The sequence below is a fragment of the Harpia harpyja genome, chromosome 8, assembly GCF_026419915.1.
Source record: "Harpia harpyja isolate bHarHar1 chromosome 8, bHarHar1 primary haplotype, whole genome shotgun sequence".
In the NCBI taxonomy this organism is placed as follows: domain Eukaryota; kingdom Metazoa; phylum Chordata; class Aves; order Accipitriformes; family Accipitridae; genus Harpia; species Harpia harpyja.
Window position 1 is genome coordinate 4,149,005 of NC_068947.1, and position 13,361 is coordinate 4,162,365.

A 13,361-nucleotide genomic window follows, 5' to 3' on the forward strand; every position below is an offset into this window, starting at 1 on the left:
GATAAGACACACTGAAGGTGTCTTAGTGTATTTTTTTCAAAATATTCCCATGATTTAAATGTTTTTAAACCAGTCACCCCTCAGTAATACACCATAATTACTTTCAGACTTGCATAGTTATTTGAATCATTGATGGAAAATACAGGAAACTAAAAGTCCCATTCATCTGGAAGTTTACTCTTCTGCTTTTGACCATGGATGTTCTGCAAACTGTCATTTTTAGATACATGAATAAATTGATCCAGACTTGGGACACAAAAATCCCTGAAAGGAACATCTTTCCTTCTGCTCTCAACCTTTCAGTGTCCCTGATGCCTTCGTATGCTTTATAAAAAGGTGTTCTGGAAATACGTTATCTGCCCAGTAATCTAGATTTTCACCAGAAATTTACCAGCATAATTTAATGAAACTCAGAATTGAATGATCAGAATGATTAATAATAAGACCTGCTGGCTGGATTACTTAAAGACCTGTGGTACTGCTAATCAGTACTACCAATCAGTGTGCTATGACAGCTCGCTCACATTTGCAGTCGGTTGAGTGAGATGCTTCTGAACAAGAATTACCATTGATTTTGATACAAATGAGATTTGTTTTAATGTCATTTATCTTACATGTAGTCAGACACCTGGAGTATGGATAATCACTGCCGTTATAAGCCAAGAAATGCTATTGCTTACTGTTCTCTGCCTTAATGACGTATCATATATCTGTTAAAGGTCTGAGGATGTTTCACTTCACACTTCTGATTCATTCACACTGTAGGTCTCTGCTGAAATTTGTGTTTCCGTGCTTGGTACCACTCAAACCTTTTTTATTATTAAAGGCAAGAAAGCTTTCGGCAAATATTTTGTAGATCTTAATGGTGACTGCTTTTGCAGGAGTGACTGAGAGAGCAGGGCTCTCAAATGTTTATTCCCACATTAAATGAAGTGCGCTAATCATAACCCTTCAAATGTTAAGCTGGAGTGCAGTAGCACACTCGGTACAAGCAGGTCTAAGACCTGCCTGTGACTGAAAGGGGCACTTCCATCCTTTCATACCTGCCACGTATTTGCAGTCGCTGAGTGTTCACCAAAGCAGGATTCAAGATGTAGGAACAGCTCCATGAAATTTCTGGGGAAAAAAAAAGAATAAAAAGATTTGTGTTCAAATTTGCACCTGAGCACTCACTCGTATTGGTGCCGCAGAGCCTGTGGCTAAAGGGGGAAGGTCCACTGCTTTCGGTCAGGGCTTGCAGCAAATTCAAGAGCAATGTAAACCAGAGAAAACTATACTCACCCCATCCGCAAAAGATAGTTTCCCACTCTAGTCTGGAAACCATCGCATCCGCAGAGCAAGGGGGTGATGTAGGGCGCTGCGCGGTGAGGAGCCTGTGCTGAGGGTGGGGGACTTCCTAAACCGAGTGTGTCACGGTGGAAGGGAACACAGCACCGCCTCGGACTTCTCCCGCTTCCCATATACCCTGGGAAGACATCCTACTGCAGTCACAGTCCTGCAGCAGAGAGATGTCCCCCTCCCTCTGCAGCATGGGGGGCCTCCTCTGGGCTCCTCTGCACCTCCTACCCTGCCTCAGCCCAGGTGAAAGTGCTTAAAGAAGATCTAGCTAGAACCCTCCAGCTAATTTTGGTGGAAATGGAGAAGGGGCTGTTCACGGGAACAGATGGGAAGGGAAGGGGTGGTTCCTTCCACCGGGGAGGTGGGAAAGATCAGCTGGGAGTGCGGTGGCATCGCTCCTCTCTGCTTCGGTCAGCACAGCTGCGGTCGGAAGAGGATGTCTTTCTCCACCCGTTGTACTTCAAATCAGAGGTAGATTAATTTCAAATCTAATAAGTAGCTTCAGTAGTCTCACAGGATGAATTTGGGGCTTGATGAAGCATGAGTCATATCCCATGAAGGAGGTCAGAAATACTGCTATTGATGCTTACTTCATGGAAATTGTACGGGAGAGACAAGTTCACGAGCCTTGGTTAAAAAGCTTTTGCATCTCAGTATTTTTCTTCTTGCGTACCTCGGTTGAGTGAAGAAGGCAAGTCCGTTGCTTTGTGTGGACTTCTGCAGTGCCAAAACCAATGAATAATTTCTGATAGGAAATAAAAATTGTACAGCCTGCTCTCTTACTTCTTTTATCCTCTATTATTGACAAATGGTTTCGTACAAGGATAGAGGATATATATACAGAAGACTGATTATAATGCAAATATACTCTATGTATGTCCCTCTTATTTTCTCTTCAATACGGGAGGGTTAGCATTTGAAAGTAGCTCTACTTTAGGTTTAAGTGTCAACTACTTGAATTTAAAATGGAATAATTTCATATTCCATTTAGTGTTAAGTTAAAGAGAACAATTACAGTTATGATTCCAAATAAGTCTAAGAAAACATTTTTAATGATTTTTTTGTAACACAGTGTGCAGCTTTAAATAAGTGTTTCTGGATTACATTTAACTCCATTAACCTCTAGCAAAATATGATTTATTCTCCCTTTTGCTCTTACTCATTCCTTTTCCTGTCATCATTAAATGCTGTGTTGCTCTTCTTAATGCTGGCATAAGGAAGGCATAAGATTGGAAGGAGCAACACTTAATCCAGATCAAGTACAGGCAGCATAATACATCTGACTGTGCTTTTAGCATCTGGGGTATTCAGTATTCTCAGCTGGTCAGCCATCCAAGTATTTACAAAAGGTTAGCTTTCGCCGTCGGACAAGAGTTGGTATAGTCTGTCTGGCACAGCCTTAGGCAAAAGTCTCGCTATCAGGGAGAAGGGGTGGGAATCATGCCTCTCCTCTTTATATTGATCACAAATATTTCGAAATATTTTTTGAAGGGCTGAGTAATGCCATGTTACGTTTGGTGTTGAATGGTACTCAGATGCTGGTTGTTCTTTCTCTTTCACAAGGTAAATGCACATGCATTATCCTCTAACAGGAAAAGAGGAACAAAAAGAAAGCAAGGAAAACTAATCTGTGATAGTATATTTCATACTATGATAGCACAAAGGACTTGAATTACAAGAAATTTATCTTGCCTTAAACGTATGAGCCATAAATCATTATCAGGCTTTCAGAAAACCTGATGTACTACAAAAAAATTTAAAAAACCTTAGCTCTTCTTCACTCCTCCTTCTTTTTATTATGCCATTTTCCTTAATGACAACATGTTTTTCAATAAAAATAATCACACTGTTAGGAAATATACAATAAAGAAAAAAAAAGAGAAAGATTGCAGATATTTTACTCTGCCATTGTCATAATAGAAGCAAATATTTATGTGCGAAGAATTGCCAACATAGGCAATTGGGGGGGAGGGTCAAAGAGTAAGGATATAAATGTATAAATAGCCCACAGATACAAAATCCAGTGTTGCAGAGTGGGGTGGGGATCCTTTTCTGGTAATGCACCTAATTACATACTAAAGACATACAGAAACAATGAGTTAACAAGGTATTTGATACAATTTTATACTACACGTTATAAATGCAATTCATATTAGATTAATCATAAGGTAAACATGACAAAGGAGAAGAAGAAAATATTTAAAAAGAATAAAACATTCCGTGTGTTGATCTAGCAAAAAAAATCAGATACCCCTGGGTACAGAGCTATAACATGACTCTTCCGATGACTCTTTCTTCAGGTTTGGCATCATTTTTCAGCTGGAGCTGTGCAGTGAAGGACCCAGGGGCAGCGACACTCACATAGTGTGGTCTAGTGTGATCAGCTGAAATCCATTTTCTTGGGGATGGCACACCATCCAAGTGTTTAAATAAGCAATTTTGGACATGGATGGGTTGAGGCCATTTCATCCCTCCCATAAAATGTTCTTCAGAGACTGGTTTTCCAAAGGAGTTTTGGAGGGAGTGATAGTTTTAAATAAGTCAAGTCTTAAACTTTCTGGACTCTATTGCCTAGGAAATCATATTTTTCAATAGGACCTCGCATTCTTCTGCTTTTCACAGATCTATTACTAGATGTGTTTTTGGAGGGGGGAGTGTTTTTATTAGCATGTGTTGGTTTTGCTCTAACGATACATTGAATAATATGTTAAACAATATTTAACAACAGGATTTTTCTTAACTCCTCCTGGCCCTTTATACAAATGCCAGGTAATCTGAAAGTCCTATTAAAAGTTTGCCATTGGCATCTGCCCATTTTGAACAGGCCCATAAGGAGAGGATGCATGTGGGATACTTCTCCTTTTTTCAGACTGTGACTTGGCATTAACAAGTGAAGCCATCTACACATGTGCACTAATCAGTGTACTGGGCATGTGCGCTGAATACAATAATACTGTGTTTAAACAGAGTTCACCATTACCTGACTGCTTGTTAAACATAAAATAAATTTCTCCCATGGTTTCTCAGCTTTCCTTTACGAACTTGGTCTAACCTAAATAGCCCATCAAATTGAGGATTTATCCTGATTTTACAGATGGACACCACTGAAAAATTAGTCTTTTTTTAAATATGCATGGTCTAAGCCCAACCAAAGCATAAGCTTTTCCTTTATCTTGACAGAACTAAAATGATAATATACACTATCTCAACAATGTTATTCCCTTAGCTATTGGGAATCAGCACATCTTTTAACAAACATGATAATTTGTACTTTCAGAAAATAATTTCGGTAAAGAGCTTTTCAGCTAAAGATATGATTTTCAGTTCTTTGTAATTGCTCATTATTCCTCTTAATCACTGAAATATTATTCATTATGCACTAGTCTAGAATAACAACAATAATAGATATTTTAAATACAGTTTGAAGTAGGAATACTTTTTTCTTCTATTGACAAAAAAAGGCTCAGAAAGTGGTTCTAAGAAGAAAGAAAAGAAAAAGAAACCAACCTGTTTCTGACATTTATTCTTGTCCTCCAATCTGCTCCCAAATCAAAAAGAATTGCTGATGTCAGGTGGGTCAAGTCTCCTCTGAATTAATTGGATTTTCTGCTAAGGGATTCATCTCACAAGAGATTTCTGGCCATCATTATCATGTAAAAATCTTATGCTACCCTACTTATGTGAACCTTTCAAGAGCATACATGAGAGAGAGGGGAGAGGAAAGGGAAAATCAGTATAGAAAAGGAGTAGACAACTCACTGCCCTTTGGAGATTATTGTAGGACAGGAGTGTGACTATGTAAACCCAGGGTATACTTTGGTGTTCACAAGAATTGAAATCTCCCTTGGTCCAGAGTCCTGGATGTACAAGGTTTTGTTTTCTCCTCTTCCTGCAATGCAGCTCAGTTATGTTTCTAAAACAGATCTGTGGAGTGGAACAGCAAATACATTAAACTGAAATCCTGTGATTTGCTTACTATGAATTGTAGCAGAAATAGTTTTGGTACACTGTGTAGCAATTAGGCTGCATATGGTTGGGGTTTTTTTTACCACCTCAAGATACACAGCATACTTCAGCTTATGAAACAATCGGAAATATTCTTAATTTTAACTATTTCAAACTTTGTTTTGTGCACATGTTTTTATTCTACATTGCAGGGTTTGTGTGTTGGTTTTTTTTTTTTAAAAACGAACTGCAAATTAAACTCTTAATAATTATAATGACGGTAACAGCAGCTAGTCTTTTATTGCTTCCCACCAGGCTCCTGAGGTACATTAAGAGCAGCTGTATCAAAAAAATACTTACGATCCACAAATGTGAGGGGAACACACTGCTGCCACATTCATTAAACATAATTTCGTTCTCAAACAGCAAACGCAGAAACATGGCAACAGAAGGAGAAAGCACTGAGGATACTGTGGGCATCAGCTGAGAAAGCAACCTGTCTGGGGAATAGTCCTGAAAGAGAAATCCCTGTGGTGTTGGCAAAGGCAACCCATCTTTAAGCACACAGTTATGTCTCTGCTGCAAGTGCAGACAGCGATGACATCGTTACGGGATGCGAAACGGCTCTTGAACCCACGGGCCTTGGCTTATGAAAGCAGAGAAAGGGTGGAAGTGACTGGGCAGGTTGCCTCTTCTCTTTTACTCTACCTTCATATATGCATGCTATGCTACAGCAATGCTTTGAACCAAGGAAAAAAAAAGGGGAAAAATATCCAGTGTTCGCAGGGAGAAGAGAAACAATAGGAGATTATTAGAGCTGCCATTTATCATAAGAGATAGTTTAGAGCCAAAGCTTCATCCCAATTACTCTGGTTTCCTCAATTTACACTTAAGTGAGTGATATGTGGATCTTTACCATGAAAAGATGTCTTCATTAGAAAGAGATTGTAATTCACTATCATTTTACTAATTACCTCACTTGTGGCTTTCAGGGCTCTTCAAGTCCCAGTTTTAATCTTCTTACTAATTGTTGGCTGCAAATGGAATAAAGTTATACAGCTTGCACAAGGATTCCCCGAGAGCACATAGTTTGCTTTGTGCCATACAGCCAAACGGGAATTAACTTTTTTCCTCTACCATTATTTGTCTTAAAGAATAAGAAAGAACGGAATGGAATATCTGAATGCAGCAATGATGTGAGGAAAGAACTGTTTTTACTATCTATGTAAGAAATAATTATATTTTCACTTCCCTACTATTTTCTGTGAAAATATCTTCAAATGCTTAAGATTTTTTAGATTTTTTTTTAATATTAGGGTAAAATTATCTTCTTAGAGATAGTTGCTTGCAATTTAATTCCATTCAAATTCTGCTCTTCATTTTCTGATATTACAAATTTAATTTTTTTCAGTATCTGCCACTGGAAAGAGCTGCATTGGAGAATTCTTCCAGTATTTGAAATAGCACTTGTTTTCTTGATAATGCCTGGAAAACATAACATGGTTGCAAGTGTTATTTGTTCAGCATTACGGGTGGGCACAGTTGGAGAGCCCTGGGTCACAGTCTAGGTAGAGCTCCTTAATACAACCTCACTACACTGCTGTATATAGGTCTCCCCATATCTACGTCTCTGAAAGCTTTTCTAGGACTGAGGAAAGCCACAGTACTTTCTCATTTTCAGTTTGTCATTTTTTCCTGGGCACATCATCACTACTTTTAATCTCATCATGGAAATGGGCTTTATTGCCCCATCTTAAAGCTTCATAACTAGCACAGGTCACACACACCCAGCCAGACACACACCCCCTGTGAACACCAGTGAAACTTTTTATAACACCTTCCTAATAACAAACCTGAATTTACGGTTTGTCTTTTCAGGATATATACACCAGTTGAAACAAACAGATATATTTACTTCACAAAGATGCTAATGTGCGTGTTTCTGAAGATGATAAAAGAAACACAACAGAATAAAACAAGTATTTTCATTTGTTTCCCTGTCCCGGTTTATCTCCCTCTTTTGAGTGACATTTGAGTCAAGAGAGCCCTACCACATCACAGACGCTCTCTCCTCTTTCTAATTGGTTTCCATCTTCCGTGGTTCACCAGACTCCTAATACAACGACGTAAGCATGAACCACTATTTTTCTTCCCTCCTCAGCTCTCTCCAACTTTCCTTTCTCTTCAAAGTCTCAAAGTTCTGTCTTTTTTGAAAAATATAGACCTACCTTAGCCAACACACTTACCTGGACAGAGTCTTTAAAGATTCAACAACATCATGTTCTAGAGCTGTTCTTCTTTCTAAAGATGTAGGCCCTGCACACCTCACTGCATGTGGGCGAAGGCTTATTATTCTGTAAAGATCAGGGTTTACAGTGGTTTCAAAATTTAAAAAAAAAAAACAAAAAAGCAAAATCATTCATTTATGTGTTCTACAAAGTATCTTAAAATCCTTTAAGACACCTGTGAAGAAATAGTCTTTCCCTTCACAATCTAAAAGCACAAACCAGAGAAATGGTAAGAACAGACTAAAAATAAAATATCTTTTTTTCTTTTTTTTTTCCTCATAGGGGTATTTCCATTCCCCTTTAGAAACCTGATATACATTCTGATGACAGAGCATTATGTTAATCACTTATAAATGTGAGATCTTCTCCAAGATTCTTTTTCTGCACTGCCTTTCTCTACAATTATTCAGCTAACATAGTTCCTCAGAAAGAGAGAACAGATGGATTAAATAAGCAAGCTGATTGAAAGAAATTGATTATATAATAAAGTATAAATGAATATTGGACTTAAATAATGAGAATAATTTGCTTTCAAATTGCAGATCTTTTTTTCATCAAAGGCAAAATAAACTCTTTAACATTTCATTTCTGAATATTGTAGATGAAAAAATCTACAACTGTTCTCAGCAGGACATCAGATCAAAACAATGCAAATTCACCATGAGGTTAATTTTCAGTTAACAGCTAAAACTGTGGAGTTACAGATTATTTAAACAAGCGCATATTCTAGTATACACAATACATATTTTAAAATTTTAAAGCACAGCTTGTGTACTGTTGCAATCCTCATAAAATAATTACCAAAATATAAAGTTCTACTGAATCTTTTCAAAATATTTCATTAAAATTCAATTTTATCAAACATTGTTGGTTTGATGAGCTTGTCAAAGTGTTACTGAAGTATGAAGGGGATAGAATTTGTTGGGGTTATGGCATGATTAAGGGATAGTGATCCCTTGAGTCCATTTGCTAATCAACAAGCTTTATTAGGAGGCAATTTAGTAGATTAAGACTATTCAACTCGGAAACACAGAATGAAAAAGCATCAGCAAAACCCACTTTGCAATAGATGAGTATCTATTCGTTTGGTGTTCCCAACTAGGAGAATTCCTTTGTGTGTAAGGTTATAGTCAAGTGTTCACTGTCACAGGTTAGCGGCAGTCATCTGAAATGCAATGCCCTGCTTTCGCTTTTCCATAACATTGGAGCTATTGCAGCAGATTATCCTCGGGGTTGGCACTTCTGTTCCTTATTCTTTCCCAGACCAAATTTAAAGAATGTGTGTGTGTAAAAGTCAGCTAGTGAAGTATAAGCCTTTAAAATTGCTTCAGAGCAGGAATAACTTCATAAAAGGGTGCAAAAACCTCTCAAAGATTGAAATAATAAAGAAATACCCTCTCAAACAGGATTTCAGTAACAAAGTCCAAAACTTTCACGCTTACTAGTTGCCTGTATTTGGAAACAAAACCAAGTGTCATCTTTCGCTACCTGGTTTCCTAGACGTCTAACTCTCTGCCCAATATTGTCTGAGCTAACTCTTGCCGCGACCACACTTGGGTCCAGCCAGCGGGTGCTCCGACAAGTCATGAAGGCGAATATCCCTAACCGTCCTCTTCCAGCCAGAGAACTCCCCTGTATGGGAGGGTTCCTCCTTGCTCTTGATGAATCTTCTCAACTCCAGGTCTGGAGAAAAGGGTGGAAAGTGCCGTCGGGCACCTACGAGGTGTGCCAAGGGAGAAGCTCAGATGCAGCTGCTTTTCATTTAGGTAGGCGATTGTAAGCCTTCACTCGGCATGTCAGCTTTTTGATTTACCTTCCTGAGGAAGAAGAGGTGCATCTGAGGCTTCTGTGGAGAAGTCAAGAACCTAAAAAAAGCATTGCAATACTTCATTTATAAAAGCCTAAGGGCTTTATTGAATCTGGTGCATTTTTCTTACTATGCCAAACTAGTGATGAAACTAGGAGAACAGTATCAGCCACTGGGTTGGGGGGGAAGGGAGAGAAGTAGGTATTGAAGAGGACAGAAGACCAAGGAGGCTCAGGTAGCTTCATTGCTTAGCTGCCTTTGCCAGGTTGTCCTACCCCAATTGTCCTCCCCCAATTTGTCCTACCCCACCCATATCAACCTTCACTATTTCACATTATTAACTTGCTCCTTTTTCTTTCTCGCCCCTTCACAAAGTCACCACCATTCCCAGCCCTCTCCTCAGTGCCCTGCTCCTACCGCTCCCCACCACAGAGTTTTGTTAACCCTGTTTTTTAAAACCAAAGAAAATACATAAGGACAATGCACTTCAAGAGTTAATTTGCTCCGTGGTGTCCAGCGCTCCTTCTGGGTAAAAAGTGAAGATCTGAACCACTGAAAATACAAACAGTAATGAAAAGAAAGCAGCTGACGATGTTAAGGTTAATTTGACACCATGATTCTTTTTCCAGGCTGTAGATTAACTAAAATAAATATGACTTTTATTATCTTCTTCATGGACCCGTACAACTCCCTATTGGCAAAGAGTTTTTAGTTTAGCCTTCATATAATTTGCAAACTTAGGAAAGCACTTAATTTTGAAACATCACATAGTTTAAATTGTGGTCTCTTCTTAGCTATTATTATGAGATGTAACCAATTAGCAAATATAGATTGATCAGCTTATGACTTTAATAGGTTAGACTAGTTTAATAAAAATGACTATTCTTCATAAACTATTTTTTTCCCTCGAAATTTCTCAATTAAAGAAAACTCCAGGCTCACAGGGACTTGAATGGTGTTTACGTGGCAGGGCAAGACAGATACAGGCAGCCTTAGAACTTTGGGATTGTTTTATGGAGCTATAATCTTACTCTTTTCTTTCTCTTTTTTTTTACTTCCCACCAACCCTAATTACCCTCACATGTCTACGTATCAACAGTTTATCACTACTTCACTAATACTGAAATTTTCTCTGGTGTAGAGGTGCATCACTAAATGTAAAGATAATTTAATTTGTGTTTCCACCCAATTTAGAAGACCTAGTACTTGCAGTAGATTAATACAGAAGTATTATTAGAAAACCAGCAAAAAATCTGTTTCATAAAGTATTTTACCTATGAAATCAGTCATAAAGAAAAAAAATGCATATTCAGAAGTGTTGATCTGTGAGCAAAGAATGCATTTTAAAATAAATCACTTTTAAATTATAAGAAAAGTCCAGTCTTTTCTGGTAAATCCTTTCTCCTCACATAAAGTTATAGTGCACTACCTGCTACAGAAAGAAAAAAAAAAAACAAACACTTGCCTCTTCTATTACACATTTAGGGGGAAAAAACACTTCCATGTACTCCCACTTTCACACGCTGTTATACCACTAGACTTCATTGTGATCAGAATTTCACGCAGGATGTTGTATAGTCCTCAGTGCTGCTGTTTGTGTTTCACATCTTTATGCTTCACGTTACCTCCAAAGTCTCAACTTTGTCTTATACACGCAAAAAGTTCTGCTAGATTTTGTTCCCGGGAATTTTTTTTTATGATCCTAAAAACAATAATATTATTATTCCACTAGATAATTTTTATTTTTACTTTTTCCTAGAGGTGGCTCAGAACATTTGGCTAGAAATCAGACATCACTAAACTTCAGTGTCAAACTATCAGTCATATTTTATAATTACTAAGAAATGTAAATGAACTTAATGTGAAATAATTATCGTTTTCACCAGTTTGGACACAAATCAATTACATGATCAAAGTAAGCTAATTCCTTTAGAGGTATCAATGTAGTATTCATCTCAAAACATTTTAAATTTTTAATTTATATGCACATTCACCAAACGTTTTTGAAACAGCCATTAATACCTTTGGAAAAACATTGTTCTGAAAAGATTTTTTAAGAAATTGCTTAAATGCTAAGTATTATTTTGTCTGAAATTACTATTTAATATATGCTGAACTGTTCTAGCATCTCAGTCACATTAGGAATGGGATGGGGAAGTGGTAAATATTTTAAATTGCTTTTAATATTATTTTCAAACCAATTTTCATTTTCCTATTACTGACAGATACTTATTCTGATACCTTGCTATGCACATTCTGTATAATGTACTACAGAAATGGTGTGTTTATGTTGCAGAAGGAAAGCATATAGATAGAAAGAGGTGTGTAGGAAGTAATTTTTTATTTCACATTATGATACACTTCTATATTGTTGATATTACTATGTTTGTTTAACCCTGATATTGACTTTACCCTTACATGACTGCACAAAGACTTCTTTCTTTTCCTCTGAAAATATTGGTGGTTTCTTATTTTATTTTTAAATAATAATATAATTTATAAAGACCATAACAGTTCTGTCGGTTGGATTCAGGTGACAGTAGAGACAAAATCAGAGAAGCTTGTTATCTATATGCTGTCCTTAAATACAATAAGTAAATGCAAGTTTTTTACAGAGAGGAATGAGAAATGCAACAAGAATCTCTACTTTCTATGTAGGTCCACAATACTAGTGTGTGAGCACCATAAAAATGATCTCACTGGCATTGGTCAAGTCTTTTGAGAAGACGACAATTTTTTTAAAGAAGGAACAGCAGTTACAGTTATATGTCCCAGACAATACTTCTAGCCATCAGACCTTTGCAAAAACTCAAAAATATGTACTTAAAACATTTAAAAGAAACTATCAAATTATATCTATGTCAAATCCAATCTATGGATTCATATTTTTTTACTTCATAATTCTCAAGCCATATTCAGAGGTGTATACTTGCTTCTGAGATGCAGTCTACCTCAACAGCTTTCCCTTCAAAGTAAAAACCTATTTGAATCTGATATTTTCAATATGTCAGGATATACTCTGCCACTGAATCATTTTTGCAATACTCATTTAAATCAGTGGAATCCCAATGTTAAACAACTCAATTTAATGAGTCCTGGTGACCTGACTGAGGTCTGTATCCACCATGTTCACAAAAATCTTGCAAAGGAGAGACAAACATCAATCTGTGAATCTATCATTTGCGCAGTATTAAAACGTAGAAATCTGGTTACTGACTAAACTCACAATAAATGACAATCCTCATCTAAGAGAACAGCAAACATCAGTCCTGTGCAACACATGGGATAAATGGTTTCCTGCTGGTTTTGTAACAAACGACCAGAGGTTTCACTCATCCTCAGCAGAATTTCATTTTCTAATCATCAGTAGGACTCCATGGGTGTTACACCCTGTAGAGGTCCTGACCAGAAAAGCCTTGGGCACCGATGATGTGTGATGATGTTAACCTAACAGTTAATCCCAGTATGCCTACACCTGATCTGGGCTGGGCTGGGCTGGGCCGGGCTGCGTGTACAACTTGGTTTTCAGGCTGTGTCTGGCTGCACAAATTTCTCGGCTGCGGGACAAGTTCAGCCAACTCATTGTAACGGCGTAGCCTGCAGGCAGCTCCCACTTGATACTGGTGATTATGCCTCCTGCGTGGCCTTGCCTGTATCTAAAAGTGTGGGAAAAAGTTCTCACGTGAGTGTCCTTTTCTGTTTGACAGTGCAAATGGTGAATAGAGTTGTTTCCTTGTGAGAAAACCCTGTGATAGCAGCAATGACCCAAATGGGTTAACGTCTTCTACGGATGGGGTCTGCAGACTCTGCTGCGCATGGATTGGAGGGACATTCAGGTTCCCACCCTGAATTGGGAGATTATCTATACTATTTTCTCTTTCTTTATCATGTTAGCTCTAATAAATAGCACTCTAAATGACGCATTACCAAGTCTGAGTGCCTTTCTTACTGGAATCATCAGGGACCAGCACCTCCTGGTGCAA